Source organism: Periplaneta americana, chromosome 2 (genome assembly GCF_040183065.1).
Source record: "Periplaneta americana isolate PAMFEO1 chromosome 2, P.americana_PAMFEO1_priV1, whole genome shotgun sequence".
NCBI lineage: Eukaryota > Metazoa > Arthropoda > Insecta > Blattodea > Blattidae > Periplaneta > Periplaneta americana.
This window is the reverse complement of record NC_091118.1, coordinates 85,015,365-85,034,421: the sequence shown is the minus strand read 5'-3', so window position 1 is coordinate 85,034,421 and position 19,057 is coordinate 85,015,365.

Below are 19,057 nucleotides of genomic sequence, written 5' to 3'. Positions count from 1 at the left end.
ATAAATTCTAATCACCGGCGAGATCTTCCCAGGTTTCAACAACTTGATCCCACAATTCGTCTCGATTTCGAGGGCGTCGGTGGGCATAGGTGGCTATCCTTCTCTTTTTCAATTCCGTCCATAAATTTTCGATGACATTCAAATCAGGTGACTTCGGAGGCCAATTAATGATTTCGATCTCGGGTCTCCTTTGAAACCATCTTTGAATGCTTGCGGCATAGTGCACGGGATGGTTATCCTGTTGGAACAGCAATGTTCCTTCGGGAAAACGTTCTAGGGGCGGAAGGAAGGAATATATTTTCCAGAATGTGCTCGTAAGTTCCCGCATTAAACCGGCCATCGATGCGTTCTATAGCGCCAGGTCCATCGTAAGATATCCACCCCAACACGATATCACAGTCTACTATGTACAGTCACGAAGCTTGAGTTTTGAGGGTGCTAGAAACAATAGACTGTGACGGTACTATTTTGCATTGCCTGTAATGAGGCGATATTAGCGATCCTAGTGATGAGCAACTATCTAATGTTTGCATGTTTACTACGTATTGAGCTTCGCGACTATATATACTGGACTGTGACGATATGCTAAAGCGCCCCGATCTTTCACGTCGGTGCACATAGCGCTGATCATGTCGGAGACCATCCTTACGATAGACACGGAGAGGACACTCGTAATCACTCGAGATGGTTGTTTCGTCGGAGAAAATTACATTTCTCCAATCGAAGTCCACTCGATTGGTAGCGAAGGCAAGACGGTCGACAGCTTGTGCTTCCCCCAATATTTCCATTTGCCAGCCCTCCGGCTCCTAATACCGCGGTTCCTCAACTTGATGATCACAGTCTGTGAAGAACCGGGAAAGTTAGATGCTGCTCTTATTTCGTTAGCAGTCCGAAAGGGGTCCTGTCGAACTGCCTCGAATAAGAGAGCATCCTCTTCCAATGAAGAAATTCGGGGACGCCCAGGAATAGGGCGATTTTCGACCTCCCCTGAATTTTGGTAACGATGAACCCACCTCGCGGCTGTACTTCCAGGAACACCGACCAAACGGCCAGCAGATCTAGCCCCATATTCAGCCTCAACTAGAACTATAACTCGCTGTCTCATGTCACGTCGGTTCGCCATTAAGATGAGAAATGAGGGATTATGATAATACTTTAGTGTAGACAATGACTATTTAACGTGATATAGAATTATTGAAATAAGGGTCATCTTGCACAGTAAGAGTTAATAAATCAACTCTAACTTAAATATTTAAATAACAGGATATAACAGGAAGTCCAATTGTTGCGAAACTAATAAAATTAAATCTAATTAAATTACGTAAACTAACCCGAAGTTATGACACCACATTGCTACAGCTAAATTGTAGGTTATTAACATAAGCATTGAATAGGTCCGTGCTTATGCGTTGGACGACAAAACCAAACATCGAAAGTTCGAATCTTGCCGAGGAATGTAACTTCTTGCTTTTTATAATGTAAATCAGACTTCTAACTACAATCATTCATATTTCTTAATATTTATTAATATTTATAGCCAACATTGAATTTGTAAAGAAAAGACTTTAGAAATCTCATATGGAATTTGTGATCTGTAGTGATATAAAGCTAGATTATCTCTCGGAACTTTTCCGTAAAAGTAAATTAAATTCACTCCGTGAAACTGGAAACCTTAGTCGTAGAGTAATTTTCCCACCAGCATACTAGCTGAAGTAGCACAGTCATTGATAAAAGTTTTGTACACTGAATTAGACTGAATTCCTATTCGACAGCACCTATGATCAATGGCTTGTATGAACATGATAAACAAATTCTGTTTCCAATGTTACTGAACAATTTCAAAATATTAATTTAAAAACTAAAAAAGGGTCGTAAATGCTGTATCTAGTGATTGTTTACATGTATGTCTACAAAATGAATCTTGGAAAAACGTATATGTTACTGGTACTACTGATATTAAGAGTAAATGTATTGTATTTTTTCACTTCATTTCAGAATCACTTCAGTGGATGTTCTCCACTCAATGTGAAAAAATTCAAAAGTAAAAACATGTAGATAATGCGCGGACTTAAAAATCTCATGTATTAAAAAGAAGAATCTATATGTAATGAGCTGCAATGTAACTATCCTCATATTCTTAAATGCTACAAGAAGTACAGTGCAATTTATCAAAATTTATGAAAGAGGTAAATAGAACACATTTGAATAGAAAAGCACAAAATCCAGATAATGCAATTAAAGCTATTCGGAATATTATTAAAGTTAAACTTGTAGATATCCTAAGAAAGAAAATATTTTTTCATTAAACTTAGTGATTATAAAGTAGAGGATCCCAAATCTATCGCAAATTCTTTTGACGTCTTATAGTGTATAGTACAGAAATATTATTGACAACTTAAACATTCAAGATTTTGCAAAAGATACTGCAATTAGTTACTTAACACATGCATTTAATAGTTAGTATTAATATATGTAATTAATCAATAACTGCAACAGTGCGTATTCATTCAATCATAACATGAATGAAATTGAATGCACATTAAATTAAACACTATTGAAAACACGTAGATAAAATAGTTAAAACCAACTGAAGGGGTGAGAATGAAATAATCCAAAGCCACACTTTTAACAAAAATTGTTTTGTGCGAGTGCATTTATTACACATATGGGAAAGCTACTAATAAAATATTGTAATAATTACTCAACAAATGACATAGCCTAAGGACTCTAAACCTTTGTAAACGTTTGTATGTGTGGCTTAGGAATATTTTTTTTTAATTTCATTTTAATTGTTAGTTTTTAATATATATATATATATATATATATATATATATGCATTTCCATTGTGTGTGTGTGTAAATGCATTCATTAGATTAACGTTTATAATATTATAACTTGTAATTTTGTAATTTCTGTGATCGTTAACACTTAATCTGAGGACTTTGTAAAACTCTATTTCAACGTTATGTAGAAAAAAAATCGTTGATATAGACTAAGAATCGAACTCGCTCTCTTCTACACAACACACAGAGATCTTAGCGTCTGATCTATTGCAACGACACGAAAGCTTTACTTTCTGTGCGGAGTGTCGATCTAGTTATGAAGGTCCATTGTCGATTTAACTACACGATTTACGTATACATATATTTATCTTTTATTTACGTAATATTATCATATTTTTTTTTTTTTGCAGTTTTTGAAGTGAATTCCGGAACGATGCTAGTAACAAACCAAATAGCTTGAATCTAAGTAACTCAATATTCGTTATCTTGTGTATCAGTGCTCTGGTCTCTGATCATGCGCAGTGTTTTACATCTGGGACTTAGGAATATTCAATTGTCTCATTCCTTTTCAGGGAAACTGTATATTCCAACTATTCCTCTTGTAGACCACCGTCCGTGGAGTATTCCTTTTCAGGGAAACTGTATATTCCAACTATTCCTCTTGTAGACCACCGTCCGTGGAGTATTTGCTGTGTCCGCGGACGCAGAGAATATAGTATGAAACATATTTTGGGCGTTGCTTTTTATTTTGTAAAACACGTTTTTCCATTATTCTTTACTTTATATGCAGGATGTTTTTGTGACTATGTTACAAACTTCTAGACTGGTAAAGTAATTATACGAAGTAGTAGCCATCGGCGTAACTCAGGCGATAGCACGTTCACATGCTGACTCGGAGTTGCGTTTGGACGTGGGTTCGATTCCCTGTTTTGGCTGATTACTTGGTTGGGTTTATTCCGAGGCTTTCCTGAGCCGTAAGGCGAATGTCAGGTAATTTATGGTAAATCCTCAGGCTTATCTCGCTAAATACCATCTTGCTATCACCAATTCCATCGACGCTAAATAACTTTGTAATTGATACAGCGTCGTTAAATAACCAAATAAAAAAGAAGTAGTATGAAAATAAATGGTCAATACTGAATCTCCTCTCTTCTAAATTTTATCCTAGTAACGCTATGTGTATGAGTGATTTTTCTTTGTAATCCGGCAGGATGTAATGTCATGTATGAGTAGTGTTTATAATCTTACACTATGTGCGTTCAGAAAAAAGATTTCGGATATGGCAAAATTTGATATGTTTTCTCGTTTCTCCGCGCATGCGCCGATCTTGCTTTTTGCCCATCAGCCCTATGGTGCGGGCAGGATATGTGGCTAGTTGACTAGAGCTCGAGGTACCAGCTGGTACCCGAAAGACCTTTGAGTTCTTGGTCGGGAACCTAATATCTTAACCAGGTATGGGAAGGTAAATTGGGTAGCCGTACTTTGGGTTTTCCTCAAACTTGCTGAATTATAGCCCGGCGAGTTTCTTTTCGGCGTATGTTGGCACTTGGTAAATTATTATTAAATTATAAATTAATGTTTTCTTTTGGCGGATTTGTCGTGGTTTCTTTAATCTTGTGGGTTAAAACTAATTCACATCGTAAAGCTGCACGCTGTAATAGTTACTTAAAATGTGTGATTATTCTGACAGAGTGATAAAAATTAATAGCTAATTGTCCCCAGATATAAGAGATGAATAATGTTAATTGATTGAATTTTGATTTTGAGGTTATTGTTTAGAAAGACAAATTCTGAGTGTCAGTTTTATGTTACAAAAATTAGTGTTGAATGTTAAATGTTTAATCTTCAATAAATGTTAAGTTACTGAGGTGAGAATAAATTTGAGATAAACCACATATCCTGAAGTCTAAGAATTTGTTAGAGGTTTTATTGTACCAGTAATATAGTTATGGCGGCTTCAGTAGTCGGAAAATAAATGGTCAATAAGGAATCTCCTCGCTTCCAAGTTTTATCCGATAACATTGTAATTTTAACACCAGAATTCCAGACAAATTCTTCTGCAAGCATGCATATTGGAATACATATCACACAGAGGTTATGTACAAGCAGATCAGCTATAGGGTAATTCCGGGTTAGATGGCCATAGTTTTTTAAATCACTTAGAACAGGGTAACCGATTGGAAAAGAAATACGAAACATATCAAATACGTTCCTTCCAGGTTATATTTCTCCACTACAGTGCCTCAGGGCGCATAGAATTCACTGATGTAATAAAAAAATACGTTTGAAATATAATAGGCCACTGGCCATCTCACCCAACATGTATGGGTGAGACGGCCATAGGATATAGGGATAGATGGCCACCATTATTTTTAAGTAAATTCATAACAATTTTTGTAAAACAATTAGGTTATATGCACTGGACACATAAATATAGTGTCTAAGTGCATAATTATGATTGTTTGAAATTTTTCAACAACTTTATTTTTTGTTTTTTTCCTCTTTTAGTGAATTTTCCTTAAAGCAACACAGAAATAAATTGAAACGCTTATGAACACATTATAATAATAATCCGAGGCACGACAGCCCATGAAGGACCATGATCGACCAGCCGGCTGCTGGCCTCACGTCGACATGTCGAAGCAGAGGTGGACGATCATCCAACCAAATGGCGGTATCGTGTGATTAGCTCGATGATCCCCCCAGCCGTTACAGCAGGCTTTCTTATCCGGATTTCGCTACCTATCGTAGTTACCCAAGTGCATCACGATGCTGGGTGGGCACCGGTCCCATACACTGGCTCAAATTTCATAAGATAATTTCTTCCCCCATGAGGACTCGAACCAGCGCGAATTCCGTAACGCGAGTCCTAGGCAGGATGCCTTAGACCACGACGCGGGACCTTATGAACATGTTAATGAAACAAAATCCTGAAAGGTCAAAGTAACAGTATCTTTTCCAATTGGTTTCCGGGATAGGAAGTGTTGTCTCACAAGCAAACATTCTGATGGGAGCAGATAAAAAAGTTATTTTTTTTCTTCCGCCATATTAATAATGTCAAAAGAAGTGCTTATACAAATTTTGGCCACTCGACCGTAATTACCAGGCCATCCAGAAAGTGATTTTCCCCGGGGCCGTTTACAGAAAAAAAACACAATTACATGGAAATATTTATAGAAACAGATACAGCAATTGTTGCGCTAATTATCAACGTATCTCCCACTGGAATTGAGACATTTGTCATATCATGGGATCAATTTTTGTACCATTGTGTCGTAGAAGTCAGCTTCCTGGGATCGAAACCAGCGTTGGACAGCCGCCTGCACCTCTCTACCGATCCCATGATATGACAGATGTCTCATTCCGGTGTGGAATGTGTTGAAAAAAAATAGCTCAACAATTGCTGTGTCTGTGCCAATAAATTTTTTTAATTAAATTGTGTTTTCTTTCTGTTAACGACCCCTGGTGAACTTTTTTTTACGGCCCTCGTAATTGCGGTCAAGTGGCCAAAATTTGTATAAGCACTTCTTTTGACGTTATTAACATGGTGAAAAAATATAACTTTTTTATCTGCTCCCATGAGAATGCTTGCTTTCAGCCAGTCAGAGAATATTGACAAGTTCTTCAGCAAAAATGTAAGCGAGACTATAGACATCGGTCCCTGTAAGGGAAAATCCATGTTCCTGCATATTTAATATGGCGAACAAATCTACATCCATTGTCATTGCCTATGTGTCACTTGGTCCCATTGCACCCTTTGTAGAACTGTCTGTTTTAACTCTACTTTCCAGGGCTTTTATTGGAATATGAAATGTAATGAAGGCTTGACGTACAGAATTGCCATATTTAATGACTTCAAAAGCACGGTATAAGTCATCTTCATTCCAAAGACACGTTTGCTGCCGGGCTTTGCTTTATATTTTATCGGAATCTAGAAATAACGATATTTTTAACATAATAATACTCCTCAATTGTAGGCCATCTATCCCGGAAAAATGCTGGCCATCTCTCCTTTTTATACGGGAGAGATGGCCATACCGCGTAATAAAAACTGGCAGCAGTGAAGAGAACAAATACAGTTAAGATAGAATGTTTAAAGATGCCTTACCTCTTTAATAATGTTTCCAGCAAATTTCCTCACAAAATGCAGTATTTCTCTATTGTTATTTCAGAAGGTGAAAAATTATTGCTTGCTCACAGATTCACGAACGGCTACAAAACGCGGAAATATTAACCTTACGTTTTCGCAGGTGCAACAATCACTTCGTTTAATTAACATCTGGCGGCAAACCGATTTTCATTGGAAACAGATGATAGAATAAAAATAAGAGCGGTTGGTCGTCTCACCCGCATGGCTATCTCCCCCGGAATTACCCTAACAATAATGGTTTTCTGCACATAATCACACAAACGTTTTTCTAATACAACATTTTAATCTCTCCCGCTTCCGTAAAGCAGTATTATTTTTAAACAAATTTCTGGTTGTGTGATTGTCGAAACGGGGTAAGAGACTTCTATTATTCTAATAATCGTTGAGAAACTGCTACAAAAGTTAGCCGATTAAGTAACCTTCTTTGAGGAAAACGTTAACAGTGCATTCTTCTTGCCTCACTTGAATTACGACGATTTTCTCCATAAATTAATAACATATGATATTCCTAAACTGTGACCGACATTGCCAGTTGTTTATCGAATACCTGTACTGAACTGCCACTGCTGGGCAGTAGAGCTATGGAAAGGAACCTTGAACTCAGCTGACTCGTACCTACGTCTGTGCAGAGTACTGCCTGCTCAACACGTTGCCACGTTCTCATTCCAGAATATTAACAAATTTAAGCATGCAATTTCACAAAAACGTAATAGAACACACAAATATTTATTTGAACTAATATTAATTCTTTGCTAGACATACCTACTGATGTAATTGTGTTCGTAATTTTACTAACCATATAAGCAGTACAGTATAACGCAAATAAAACAACAATTTTTTTTTTCTGGGAAAACTATCAAGTTTTGACCCTATGTTGTATGGACATTTTTTGATCCTATAGACCAGTGATGTCAAAGCAAGCGCATTTTTCTGACTTTGACATCGTGCGCGGGCATTAAGCGCTAGGTATGCTAGGAGGAATAAGCAGTCTGTTGGATTAAGAAAACAGTAGTTCACAAACTTCAAACGGAACGTGAAATTTTATGTCGTTATTTTTATATGGCTTCTTTCTGTATCTTATTTCCTATATTGTCTGTAAAACAAAAGTTACTAACACCTGTTTCTTAGCCTAATATTGCAGTTGTATTTTAAACATTAATAACATAACAAGGGTAAAGAAGGAATATGAACACAAATTCCATAATAACTACAACTATACTGTACTAACTGAATTAAACACATCATTCATAAAGAAAGTGTTATCCCAAAGAAAGACACTGAATATGACATGATAAGTTGAAATTGATATCGATGGTGTTTTAGCTTTATAAAAGTAATCAAAACAATATTGTAGTACAAAGCAAAGTTGTCTAGGTATATGTTTTAACTATAACTAATATTACATAATAAAACTCTTATCGCATTATGCTTTTGGGTGATATTGGTGCGCAACTTTCTGTTATCAGAAATATTAAATTATCTCGAAATCTGCTGAAGCTATAGAGCTGACGTTTTACCAACACATAGGCACATATCTTTTGTTTGTGATGTAACAGTATTTGCTTTGTTAGTTCATTTCCTTACAAATATTTCGCATGCGAATATTTTCAAACATTTTAATACACTATCTTCAGTAATATGTATGTACGATATATTAGATTTACGAAAACATTGTTTTAGTACCTGTAAGGCTACTAAACAAACATATCTGAAAATTTCACTTTTGTGTAAAAAAAAAGTTGAGAAAATATTCCTTTTGAATAAAAAAGCAAACTCGTGAAAAATGAACATTAAAATTAAAACTTACATTTTTATAATGCACTTATACTTCTCAGACAAATCTAAAAATTAACATGGATACAGTTTTAAAAAGTTCTCTTCCCTTTATCCATTGAATCAGTGCTATCCATCCCTGTATATAACTCGACCAAGCGGCATATACTATTGTCCGCGCAACTTATCTAGGCACCTGGGTTCCCTAGTGCTCTCTCGCTGCCCCGTAGCTATCTGCCGGCTACCTGACGTCACTGCAGCAGTTGTACGTACAGTTACATAACATATTTAATTTCAGTGCATTCCATTGGATATGGTAGGTGTAAGTGTATGGTTTCACACGATAACAAACATAAATTACATTTTTCTTCTTCTGTGTGCTATACAGTATGATCAAACTCCAATTATTACAATATTCGTATCTGGCCCTGAGCTACTTATGGTAAGCGATACATAAGATCTTTCAAGTAGGACAGGTCTGTAGTTGTTGGGTTTCCAAAAAGTTCACTTTCACATACAGTCATTATCAATATTCTTCTTCTTCTTCCTCCTCGTCTTCCCTTCTTCATCATCATCATCATCATCATCATCATCATCATCATCATCATCATCACAGTCATCACTGCTGGTGTCTAGAGAAAACACTTGAAGCAAGTAAAGAGATACGTTTCGAAATAAATCCCGAAAAGACAAAGTATATGATTATGTCTCGTGACTAGAACATAGTACGAAATGGAAATATAAAAATTGGAAGAGGTGGAAAAATTCAAATACAGCATCAGTAACAAATGTAAATGACTCTCGGAGGAAATTAAACGCAGAATAAATAGGGAAAATGCCTGCTATTATTAGGTTGAGAAGCTTTTGTCTTCCAGTCAGCTCTCAAAAAACTGAAAGTCAGAATTTATAAAACAGTTAGTATCGGTTGTTCTGTATGGTTGTGAACTTGGACTCTCACTTTGAGAGAGAAACAGAGATTAAAGGTGCAAATCTAGTCTTTCAGGTAAGGCTCCCTGTAAAGCAAATTTGAATAATTTCAAGGGAAAAATTGTTCTGGGGCCGGGTATCGATCCCGGGACCTCTGGTTGAACGTGCCAGCGTTCTTTCCAACTGAGCTATCCGGGAACTCCACCCGACACCGTCTCAACTTTTCCCTTTATATCCACACAACTCGCGTGGGCTGACGAAGCGCCAGAGACCCACATCGAGTGCACACAAACTCTGTGTGACTTGGAATTGTGGTTTACTGTTAACGTACACAGTGACGTATATATTATGCAAATCTAGTCTTTCAGGTAAGGCTCCCTGTAAAGCAGATTTGAATAGTTTCAAGGGAAAAATTGTTCCGGGGCCGGGTATCGATCCCACGTCAGCCCACGCGAGTTGTGTGGATATAAAGGGAAAAATTGAGACGGTGTCGGGTGGAGTTCCCTGGTAGCTCAGTTGGAAAGAGCGCTGGTACGTTCAACCAGAGGTCCCGGGATCGATACCCGGCCCCGGAACAATTTTTGCCTTGAAATTATTCAGAGATTAAGGGCGTTTGAGAATAAGATGCTTAGGAAACTATTTGGAGCTAACAGGGGTGAAGTTACAGGAGAGTAGATAAAGTTACATAACGCAGAACTGGACGCATTTTATTCTTCACCTGACATAATTAGAAACATTAAATCCAGACGTTTGAGATGAGCAGAGCATGTAGCACGTAGGGCGAATCCAGAAATGTATATAGACTGTTAGTTAGGATGCTGGAGGGAAAAAAACCTATGTGGAAGCCGAGACATAGAGGGAGAGTAATATTAAAATGGATTTGAAGGAGGTGGGATATGATGATAGAGACTGGATTAATCTTGCTCAGGATAGGGACCGATGGCGGGCTTATGTGAGAGCGGCAATGAACCTCCGGGTTTCTTAAAAGCTGTAAGTAAGTAAGTAAGTGAGTGAGTAAGTAAGTAAGTAAGTAAGTAAATAAGTAAGTAAGTAAGTAAGTAAGTAAGTAAGACATTTCTCTTTTGCCTCTTGAGCGCAACAAACAACCACTGACCTTATTATCTCCCTCTACTTACTATATACGCTAAATTAAACTTAAGTAATGGTTTATTTAACGACGCTCGCAACTGCAAAGGTTATATCAGCGTCGCCGGTGTGCCGGAATTCTGTCCCGCAGGAGTTCTTTTACATGCCAGTAAATCTACTGACATGAGCTAATCGCATTTATACACACTTAAATGCCATCGACCTCGGCCAGGATCGAACCGGCAACCTCGAGTATAGAAAGCGCGTATAACCTTGTTGCATCTCGTATTACAACCGGCCATTGCATAAATATGTCTTCACAGAACACAAAATTACTGTTAAGTTCAGATCACACTAAGCAAGCAAATGTATTTTACCAAGGCTATCTCTAGTAAAGGCTGCGGCCTTAGACTTGGCAACGCCGCCTTCGCGGCCGGCCGACATGCTATTCTTAGAGAGAGTCTTATCTAAACACGATGGACTGAATGAAGCTGAACTCTTTAGCGATTAAAATATCACATTTCATGATAACGAAATATTATACTGAATATTGCTTTTCTTTAGATTGTGTTCTAATTATAGAATATGTTTAACCTAATGAAATCAACCATGCATAATCATTTACAATGCATTTTATTAGCACTCAAGGGTAGGTAAATCCCTAAACAAAACAAATACAATGAATACAATTTACATATTAAATCTTTAACATATTCTAACGCCTGGAGGGAAATATTCAAGATAGAATATTAAGTTTTCTTTTGTTGTTGTATGTCTCAACAGATTGAGTTGTTTTCTTACAATAATTACTCAGAACTATATAGCTAATTTTTTTTATAGCCTTCTTCACAAACTTCAAACGATCGCTGCCGCGATATTATTACGTCATTCTGGACTGCAATTTCACATAAGTGGAGAACAACATCTGTCTGATCACACACAGTCAAAATACTTCTTTCATACTTAACTGATACAAGAGTTTGTGCAATCCCCACTACATGCTTCCCTATAGACAAAATTATGCCAGACGGCACCGAAAGCCGACCCCTGTTCAATATTTGGAAATACTCATCTTGGCAGTCATCATTATTAACTAACAACTCAGTACAGTAAGTATAATTTACATTTGCAGCGAGCTTGAAACTTACGTAACCACACATGTACAAAAAGCCAGACTCATCAAACTGAATATTTACGAGATAATTCTCTTCTAGAATCTCAAGAAACATTTCATGTTGTGCTACGGCAATAGTTTTACACTCTGTATCATTATCAGGGAACGGATTTATATGGACTAAAAATATATGAAATATGTAAATATATATGTAGTTATTTTTACCAAAATATGGAATTAAATATGGATTTTTACCAAAATATGGAATTAAATATGGACTTAAAATTATAAAAAAATGACTATGTACGTTAAATATTGGTACATTTTAATCAAACTAAACAAAAAATATAATGGACGTACCTTATCTTCCAATGTAGTTTCAACAAAACACAATTTTTATTGTCTGTTACCATAACAATAGGTTACAAACATTTCTTTCAAGTGCTGAAAAGTGAATCTTCTTCTATTGTCTCTGAGGATAGATTTATACTGACTAAAAGAGCGTTCGACGTCACAAGAAGTAACTGGTACATAATTCAATTTCACAATGTCTGCTGGGGATAAGTCCAAGTTAATCTTCACTGTTGATTCACCACTCATCACAGCAACAACCTTTTGTAGTTCTTCATATCCAGGGTTTTTTGAAAGTACAGTGTCCACCTTAGCTCTTACTGCATCTGCAACTTTACCTCTACCACGATTCAGTTGTTCCACAGTACTATTTATAATTTCAAAACTTTCAGATAGTGAAAGGTGCCTATTTTGGAGACTTTTGAGCGTTTTTATGATGCATGAAAATGTATGCTGAATGTGAGCTAAGTCATTCTTCACACTTATGTCACAGGTAACTGTTTTCGCAGTATCAATTGAGACTGCATCTTCAGAGTCCAATGCAAGGAGAACATTGTTAATAGAGTCTATATGTTCGGCATAATATTCAACTGCTTCTAGCCATGTACCCCATCTAGTTAAAATTGGCTTTGGTGGCAATGGAATTTCAGGGTACATTTCTTTCAACACGTTAACTCTACTGGGAGCTTTGAGAAATACTTTTTTCACTGATGAAATCAACAAATCTACTTTAGGGAAATTGTCTCTGACCACTTCTGCCACACGATGAAATGCATGCGCCACACAAGTAAAATGAGTCAATTTAGGATATACAACAGATAATGCTTGTCCAGCTTTGACCATATAAGGGGCAGCATCGCTAATAAAGAATAACACATTATCGTACATAATACCCTTTGGCCACAGGATACCCATAGCTTCGTTGAACAGTTTAACTATAGTTTTGTTATTGCACTTTTCTAGAACATCACAATGTAAAAGAATTCGTTCAGAATATTGTTCACTTAACAAACCGATAACTACATTACCAACAAGTCTACCTTCTTTGTCGGGAGTCTCATCAATGGAAACCCAAATTGAACTATCTTTAATTTCATCTCTTATCTTCTGTATTGTCTCATCGTAGATGGATGGAGCATACGTCTTCCTAAGTGTTGACTCATCCGGGATTGTATGTTGAGTATATTTTTCAAGGAATTCCCTGAAGACCTTATTCTTTAGTTTGTAGAGAGGAATATCAGCAGAGATGAGAGAACGGCACAGGTCGATGTTAAACTCAGATCTTACATTCGATGTTGTTGGTTGTGTTAAAAACAATTGTCTCTGCTTGGAATTTAGTTGTTTGTTGGCCTGATGTTTACTAGTTGTAATGTGTTGTTGCACCAGGAACTTTTGTGTAGATGATACTGCACACTGACACAAATTACAAAATAATATTTTATTGTCAGTTGATAAACCATCTTCTTTAAATTCTGAAATGTAACTTGTTAGTTTTGATTTTAAATTGACTGAATGACGTACTTTTGGCATATTTACCGTCTTTATAGTATGATTTACAAAACTGAACCTATGTGTACTCTGACTGGCATTTAACTGTTGAGCTGCACAACTGAAGTCTGTTAAAAATTTTAAATTAAATTAATACAGTTTTGTAACTTACTTTCCCATTGTTGATAGGACTGCTAATTTTCAAATAACTCTGATGTTAAAGGGATTACTGAACATGTGTTTAAATCTCTATTGTTGAAATGTATTTTTAAAAGTTAATGGAATTTTGTTTTGTTTTATTGTTAAACCTAATATAATATGGACTGTTTTATATGAAATATGGAAAATATATGGAAATTAACGAAAATATGTACTAAACTCTAAAATATGGAAAAATATGGAAAATAAAAGTAGGATTTTTCAACCCTACACATTGTGAAACATAAAGATAATGCAAAATATAAATTATATTAGCTTTATAAGTAAATATGTATTTACATATAAATCCTTTCCCTGATCATTATCATTACGTTCACTAAGCTCTATGAAGTTCTTTGAGAAGGTAACAGCCCCATATCTCGCGGAACGAAGACCAAGAACATGTTTAATTCTTTTTTTTTTTTCAGCTTCGAGAATTTGAGTAACTGATATATTGTAATTACCTCCAGCAAGTTGCTTATACTGTCCAAATCTCAATTCCAAGTTATCACCTTCAAATTTCCCTTGTAACACATAGGATACATTAAACTCGCTAAGAGCATAAACTATTATTTCTTTTAAAACAAAGGTACAATGATACAGTGCATTGTAATTATCAGATGTTAAACAGCCTGATAGAGAGTTTTCATCAGCAAGCTCTTTCCATCGTGTAAGCCAGGAGAGAAAATTAGTTAAATAAATTAGCCTTTTTTAGCATGCAGGCTTTCACGGCCGGTGTCTAGTTGAAACAGAGCTTCCGGGCTAAGATGCCGTGGTCTACTGGTGCTGACGTTACCAGACGTTTCGTCTACTTCTACGCAGACATCTTCAGTGGTTAGGTATCCTCGGTCGAAGTCTTCTGCTCGGGATACAGTTGCTACAGGTATCCCGAGCAGAAGACTTCGACCGAGGATACCTAACCACTGAAGATGTCTGCCGTAGAAGTAGACGAAACGTCTGGTAACGTCAGCACCAGTAGACCACGGCATCTTAGCCCGGAAGCTCTGTTTCAAATTAGCCTTTTGTCATGAATGTCAGAGAATGGTTGTTGCAGTTCATTGAGTTTCAAAATATGAGTTAGAGGTCGCTTGGTGTTAACGATATACCACCACATTAATATGATTTTTACGAAATAAGCTGTACCTGTACATTCGTATTTATGAAGTGCTGAAACTGTAGTTTCACGAAATACATTAGCTACAAGAGACACTTTCTGACGTTCATAAGTGTTTGGATACAAAGTTTCGTGACTTAACTTTGGAGCTGCCTTTATTAGTAAATTTGACTCTCTTTTGTACAACTCTATAATGTCCGTAAATTTCGCTTCAGTAGTTTTGTTGAAATCATTGTTATTAACATCAATAACTTCGTTACTACAGGATTCCAGATCGGCCCAAAAAGGGACGTAAAATATCTTAGAAGGGTTTTTTTTAGGTTAATCAAATTGTTTCTTATGTTCTTAAAAACATGTACACTGTCGTAAATTACAAATGTTTTAAAGGGGTTGCCTTCAACTTGGAAATAATACTTAGAATCTGAGCCTTTTGTTAACTCATTAAATATGACTTTGTTAACTCTATTATTATCGCTAATAACAGATAGAAAGTTCAAATCACATAACTGAATCTGTTGTATTATACGTTTTGTAAATGCTGCTAGTTCAGATCCCTTTAATTGTTTTACTGGAATTAAGTCTCACAACTTCCTTAAAGCTACCGAATGCAGAACTAACTAAGAAGCAAACCACTGTCTTAGCAATTTTTTCCGTATCATTCGTTGCAACTCCAAATATACTTCCATTCTTGAAGTCTAAACTTTGTTTCACATGAATCTCATCTACCTGCAAATTTACGATTCTTTCGGTTTCAGACAATCCCATAACCATATTTTTGAGGAAATTATTGGTTTCTACTTCCGTATTAGGAGATATAGAGAAGGCTGCAGATATTTTTTGTAAAACTCTTGGATGAGGCAGTGTATTTAACCTAATAACTTGGTAGCATTTTACAGATTGCATATACAGTAAATTAAAAATGCATACAGGATTGTTGTGACATTGTACTTTGGCTTTTTAAAAAATGTTATTAAAAACTGATCATGGAGTAGACTGAGTTTTTTAAATGCCTTATCAGAACTCTCATCCACACCGTCTTCTAACACAGAGTTTAACTCTTCAAATAACTTATCTATCAAGTTAAGTAAAAAGCTCTTATCATTATTAATGACATCATGAAAATTGTCACAGTATTTAAATGCCACCTGTAACTGGCTGCATTCACTCAGAACTGAGTTCATAAAAATAAATTTGTTGTCAGTAAGTACACTTGCATTAGGCATTATTCCACCGTTGACATGAACCTCAGTAGTAAGATCCTTATTTATTCTAATACTACCAACCTTGGGAATAGTTGTAAAATCTAATTTATATAACATACAAACACTGTCAGTTGTATGTACACGCCAGTCTTGCGAATAAGACAGAAGCTTCGAACGCACATTTAATAAAAGGTTTTCATAGGATGTAACTTTATTTTCCTCTTCAATTCGTCTTTTCTCGTCTTCTTCTGCAGTCTTCAGTCGCTTCTCCACTTCCTTTCTTCTTTCCTCCGGAGATTTTATTTTCACACTCTCGTTAATGCTGAAGTAAGAAGGCAAGCCAGAGAACAATTTTGGAACTGCACTTTCACTTAAAATAGGAGTTCCAAGTACGTTCACATTGTTTTCCATCCTTATCAACATATTTTTCAACGGTAATTAAGTCGGAATCACGAAAATGTTTTATGCACACAATGGATCTGTCATTTTGTTTCCAATTGGCACGTGGAATAGCACGAATCCATTCCTATCTAAGTGCAATTTGTTTAGGAAATTTAAATGATCGAACATAGCCCTCCGTTTTAATTGACGAGGCATAATTGCTTTTACACCCGGGTATATACCACACAAGAACTAGGCATTTTCGCATACGACACAAATATAATCTCCTACTTAGAACCGCTAATTTAACATTCTAATGACAAGCATCACAGATAACTTCCTTGCAATAAATGGCGCGAATGACCGACTGTAGCACGTCGCTCCGACGTTGTCAATTTTCGCACGCCGCAGCCTTTACTAGAGATAACCTTGATTTTACCCGCCTCGTAGACCATCCTTCCCTCTCCTGCCCCTCTACCCCTAGAAGCGACCCCTCTACACCACGCGCCACTCTCTTTTAGCTGCCCAGATAAGTTTCGCGGACAGTACCTCTTTCGTTTGTCTCTTTCCTTTCCGATGTAAAGCGCTCAGGCTCTCCTGGGCTCTAAAGCGCGCGCTTGCTCCTATGTGCATCAGTTGACATCACTGCTATAGACCGTCCCCGACGACTGTGAAAAGGACAGAACTTATACCCCTTACACCCTGTATAGCTGGAATACCAATGCATTGAGTACACACGATACCCATTAATACAAAATGCAATCTTGCGGATTTTACAATAATAATTACCGATCTTCTGCTAAAGTTCCCTTACTCAGTAGACATTCCAAAATGCAAGCATGCAAGAAGGTTGGCCTGGATTCTTGATATTATAGTCACGACTCTTTATCATATCATTGTGATTAAAACATTCTGTACACAAAATTGAAGAATATGTTAGAGTCATCATCACCATCATCATCATCATCATCATCATCATTTTCATCATAATAGTGAACTGTTTTGTATTGGGGCTTCTGGTATAGTCCCATGAATCTTGATCGTTTCATCAACTATAACGAAATACTCTGTTTTGGAGTCTATCTTTCTCCATGTCTAGTAAATGATCTTCTTGATTCTATCGACACACTCCACTTTCATCCGCGGTATAAATGTAGCTTGAAGTTTATTTCCAAAGTCGCTAAACCATAAGAGAGATTGTTAAACCCGTTAAAGTCTACTGAAGGTCTTAGATAACGTATTGAGTTGATTCAAGTATTTTCCTTTTTATAATATCCACCTTTTAGTAACTTAACTTCATACAGTTATCTTAAGTTCCGAGTTAACCCTCGTTAATAGATCAATAACACCTGCTTTCTTCTACTTCCAGAGCTTCCATTGCGGTAATAAATATTTGCTTAGTTGGAAAGACGTGTAAACTGTATCACGTTATTTGATATTCCTGCATTTCTTCTACTATTGGTTTAAAACTTAATTGTTATCTCATTGCTTGGTTTGCAATTCTGCTCTTGAATGTTACACATTCAACTTACGAAGCACGTTTCAGGTGATACAACTTTTCTTTTACACTACGAGATTACTACCTATTATTCACGACTATTGCCTACACAGAATTTTACTTCAAAATTCCATCGTACTTATTATTTTCATTTTTGGCATTTTTTTTTAACAAGAACGAGTTTAATGGAAACAAAACAATAAAACTGCTCAACCATCACCACCACCACCACCACCACCCTTCAGATCAGATGATCAGTTGTGGCGAACAATTTATCGCCATTTACAACAAATGAGAAGTTTCTTTATCATCTTTACTCAACGAAATGGAAGTACAAAATTTGTAGAAATTACTGTACATACATTTATCCTTGTTTATAATGTTTTATAAATTTTTATTTTCATGCTTAAAAATTTTGTCGAGAACGGGTGTGATTTGTAATTCGTTTACTTACATAATTTTTCTGTGTTTTAATGATATAGTGTATCTAGGTTTTTTCTAAGAAATCTCATTTCACCTTGTTCTTTTTCTTAGCTTTGATAAATCTCGTTTCCGAACGGTTTAAATTTAGCTACAATAAAGAAATGCAGGAAGAGACAAAATGTCGTAGACCTTCTTTAAAAATTGTGTGAGTTTTTAGGCTACACGGTGAATGTGTTGAGAAATAGACTATGGGACAACAGTGCTTTTATAAATAGAGTCCTATTGCTTCCAAAAGAGCCATAAGAATTATATCAAATGCAACTTTTAATGAACACTGTAAACCATTATTTGTGAAAAACAAAATCGTGACTGTAATAAATTTATTTAATTTTGAATGTTAAGGACATTCTTCCAACTTTAATATTAAGAAATGATAGTCATTCCTACGACACAAGACAAGGAAATGATTTTAATATCATAACTTGTAGACTTGCTAAATCGCAAAACAATTTTGTTAAATGTCATTAAAGGTTGCAATAAATTTCCATCACATATTTTTAATTTAAGCA